Here is a 4935-nt window from a genome sequence, read left to right as displayed (position 1 = left end):
TTTTTTTTTGTCAGAAGAATCATTATTTTACCCAAACAGCCACTGTAAACGGGTATATTGACTATTGTCTTTGTGTTTTCAGCAGTGTTGTATAAGGTACTCTAAAAAAGTAATTAAGTACAAGCTACTAATTGCATCTTCAACAGTGTAATTATATTACTGTTCTCATACTGTTCTAAATCCCATATCGTGTCAACCTCAACCAGCTGAACAATTCAAGGACAGATATGAAACTGCTCTTTTTATTCTTTCAAATAAATAATAAAAAATTGCATACATTATTCTTGAAGTGACCAAAGAACTTAAAGGGACAAGGTTAAATTAAAACATAAATTTTAACATTAGATTTTAACATCACTATTGTTTTACATAGAATTGATTTATAGCCTATACAGTAGGGATGCACGATATTGGATTTTTGCCGATATCCGATATGCCGATATTTTGCAACTAATTTTGGCCGATAGCCGATAGCCGATGCCGATACAGATATATTTATTTTTGTTTGGAAACAACACCAAGTCTCTCCTGTGTCTAAATCAAAAGCAAATTATTTTTAACAAGCGCTTATTTGTTAGAATTAAATAAACAATAATGAAGTTATTTTAACTATAAATAAACTATATATTAATCGCTGCATTTTTTTTCCAGAAAGATGCAGTAGTAACCTTAACATTTTATTTTAAGATTTAACGTTTGTAGATGGTCTAAAGCAAAAGAGTTGTAATAATTCTGAAAATCTTTCAGAGTCATAATTTGTTTAAAAATATAGCATATTACACATTAATGAATAAATCAGTACATATAAAATTATTTAATTTACAAGTGTCATATTTGTGTTTTTTTTGTTTATGTAAGCTATAGCCTCTGACCTTTCAATCAAAACATACTCATGATTTTATGACATCAATTACCGCTTTATTTAATCAGAAAAACAGTCTAAATGTTATTTGAGTATTTTACTTTAATTTTATTAAAAGTAGGCCAACAGCGCCCCCTACAGAATTAAAACTCGTTACCGAAAGAGCATTAGGACCCGGGGGAGGCTGCCGCTGCACATGCTATTACTGTTTACTCTATCTCACAGAATGCATCATTCTGTACTGCATTCTCAATTTAAATGCAGGGATCCAAAACAGTGAATCTAATCACCATTCAGGCAAAACTTGAAGAATGAGCCACACTGCTGACATAACCCAATCGCTAGCACGCCCTGAGCACATGTGAGTTAACCTATTCCTCTTATCAGCGAGACATATCGGCATAATTTTTCATGTCGGGCCGATGCCGATATTTACATTTAAAGCCATTATCGGCCGATTCCGATATCAGTCAGATAATATCGTGCGTTCCCTACTATACAGTATTCAATGGAATTACGTCATAATTAGCTGTAAAAGAAAATACATAAATATTAAAAGTATTCCCTTACTTTGCTTTTTCAAAGGAAAAGTAATTAAATTACAGTAATTACTTGGTAAAGCATTTCACCCAACACTATACATTACGTAAAAAAATGGAGTTGGTAAGATTTTTTTGTGTTTTTGAAAGTCTCTTGAATGCTCATCAGGGCTGCATTTATGTGGTTAAAAATAGAGTAAAACAAAAAAATTATGCTTTGACAGCTCTTTGTATTTAACATACTTTATTTATTAACATATGTTACTGGGTTTGAAGTCAACATGATACAGCATTCACTACCAACGCACTGACAAACTGTTCATAAAAACAAAAACAAAATTGCAATTCGAGAGAAAGTAAACAGATAATTTTTATTTCATATTAATAAACCTGTATTTACTGCAACAACAAGCTACAGAGACAAAAGGGGGAAACCCATGTGGCACCAAATAAGAAGCAATGACCTACTGGTTTGCTTTTGAGGATTGATTTTCTTGCAAAGCGAGAGAGGGAGACAGACAGACAGAGACAGACTGGGAGACGGGGACAGAGCTGATGGATGCTGAGGTGGGTAAATAGGGTAGGTCAAACTTGAAGCCGGGGACATGTCCAACTTTCCCGGGCCCTGCCGCTCAGATGAACTCATTAGAAGTTAATTAATCACATGCATCGATCTATTGTCACTTTCCTCTGCAGCTGCCTGAGAGAGAGAGACGGGGCTCAGGTTCTGCAGAAAAAGCTCTCTGTGTCAACATCCACATCCTTTAGGAGCGGTTTCTGCTGAGGCGCCAAATCCACACCAGAAATATGAGCAGGTTATCGGCTTAACAGGTTAGAATATGTCCTCTTTATACTTACGGTCGCTATAGATCTATCTTCATGTGTGCAGGAAATATACACACTCATACTCCACCTCCTCCAGCTGAAATGCATTCGGCTGAAGTGTATAAATGTGACAATACTGAAACTCTGCAAAACTTGGGACTGTATTTTTTGAACCTTGTGCAGTTTAATGAACCAACGCTGCCAGGATGAAGCCTACAGCTTGTGTTGAAGGGAAATGTTTGATGTTGTTTAACCTTTCATTTTTCTTTCTGAATGGTCGGCTTGAAAAGAAATGCATTTATTAAAAATGTACTTGAAATACACTCAATTTCACTTATTTCTGCGCCACTAACACTTTCTGCTTCCAGTAGTGACGCTTGTGCTGTGTTTGCATACTTTATCACAGTTGAAGTGGATTAGATGCAATGTTTGTCAAATACACAGACGTTTCAGATGAAGCAACAGAAACCCTTTAAATGCTATACTTTATGCTTAATACTAGAATAAAGTTCAGCATAAGCCTATACTATACAGTAACAAAAACAGCATCTTCAATCTAAAGGTCACTGAGTGGGTAGAAAATAGTTACAGCAAACTAAAAAAAAAAACTTTAATTTTAAGATACCTTGTGTAGCGTCTCGACCAATCTGACACACTAATTTTAATTTGATTTAACAAATCAATTATTCATTAGGTTAACAAATCGTCACAGTCCCCTCACTCAATTAACTGGATGCCAGGATGTCTGCTGAACACCAGGCGCTCTGGTCACCATGACAACTAATCATGATATCACTGGTTTTATGACCCCCCAGGAATGTGAGAAGGATAGCCCACTCTTTGTCCCAAGGAAAAGCAGAGTAGAAATGACTGTGTTCTAGTTAATTCATAGAAAAACCGTTATTTGAATGAACACACATATTTCTTCAGGCCATTGAGTATATTATTGTCATTGTGTATTTTGTCTTTGATATTCTTAGACTATTTTAGTATGCTTGTGAGGGGACCCATTCCTGATCCTCCCTTTTCACTATATGTAATCTTACCTTGTTTAGTATCTATGAATTTGCCTTCTTATGATCGAAACAAGCGTGTATATTATATGGTGGTACATAGGCAATATATATTAGGGCCCTGAGAATCGTTAATAATTTCGATTTAAGTCCATTTGCAAATTACCATGCTTAGAGAACAAAGGGGTCGTAAACCCTCCAGCAATTGCCACCTCCCGCTCGGAAATTCCATTTTGCTCATTGGACAAGCCCATCTTGAAAGGCGGAGATCTTCTCCGACCTTAAAGGCCCGGCTCCAGGGACCCGCCTCAGTCGGTGGTTCGGTCATAAGCTAAGAAGATGTGAGAAAAACGCTGCAGGATACCAAAGTTTGTGCCAGGCCTTTCTTCGGCCTAGTCCTTTCCATTCATCAAGTGACACTGACTCAAACTGGTTCTTTTCATCGACCCGAATTCAGCAAAGATCTACGGGAAGCTTTAAGATTTGCATCAGGAATCTCTTTCAGACCGCCGAGACTCGCTAAGTTTCAAACTTAGTCTTATTAATTGATACATTAAGTATCAGTTACACCTTTTTACAAAGGTGTGTTTGAACTCAGAATCTGACGTATCCCTGAAGGCTTTGATCTGTTGACTATACATGCAAAGTGTTCCATAAAATCCATTCTTTATGCCTCTTTCTATGCTGAGTTAAACTTTAACCCTTTCCTATACCAACTGTATGTGTGTGTGTGTGTGTGTATGTGTATGTTAGACCGGCTTAATGTGTTTATGTAGTATGTTAGACTAGTTTAAGTGTTTATGTAGTTAATAAAACCTTACTTGTATCACACTTGACGTGTTCATTGTTTACTCATAACCGGAGTCAATAATCATGCAGATTTACGTTACAAGCTTATAGAATTGTACAGTAAGAAAGTTATTTCCCTTAACCAGGAAATTAACGTTCTTAGAATTGACAAGACAGTTGACCCTGAGTGGTCAGCTAAATATCTACAGTGGATCTAAAATATGAATAGTTAACTATAACTAGTTGTGGTTAATTATTCATATTTCCCCATGAGCTGATTCGCTACAGTACATACTAATAAAGTGGGGTCTATATTTTTTATATTTCGGGGTCATATCAGTCTTTGATAATGTAAAAATATAAAATAGAATTGTTTCTTTTCTTTTCTTTTTCTGATAGCGTAAGCAATGTTTAAATGTGACTGTGACATACACTCTCAGAAAAAAAGATGAAAAAGTTGTTTCACTGTCAAAACCAAAGTCACTGAGGTTTTGTACCTTATAATTAATTAATAAAATGATTTATTAATTCTAAATATGCATACAGCTCTGGTTTAAGCCAGCACTTAATCATCATTGTAAAAGACTTTGCATCATGTGCTTTAATTTCAATTGGTAGCATGTTCCACTACTGTGAGACCTTTAAAAGCTCTTTGTCCTTTTGTGGTTCTGCATTAATCAATCCTACAGTTTCCACCTGCTGTACTGAACCTGGTAGTTCTACACTTATCATCCTGTCTAAGATGTGATTTTATTGATAGTTTATACTTTTTATGAATGGACCAAGGTAAACATACTTAGACAAGTCACATTACTTTGCCTCAACATGTCATGCGACTGAATACTTTTCTCAGAAAAGAAGAATATCATCAGACTAATATGATTGCACAGCATCTCAAATGTTCCTC

The sequence above is a fragment of the Sinocyclocheilus grahami genome, unplaced genomic scaffold, assembly GCF_001515645.1.
Source record: "Sinocyclocheilus grahami isolate Dianchi unplaced genomic scaffold, SAMN03320097.WGS_v1.1 scaffold261.1, whole genome shotgun sequence".
Classification (NCBI taxonomy): domain Eukaryota; kingdom Metazoa; phylum Chordata; class Actinopteri; order Cypriniformes; family Cyprinidae; genus Sinocyclocheilus; species Sinocyclocheilus grahami.
Note: the sequence above shows the minus strand (reverse complement) of the source record.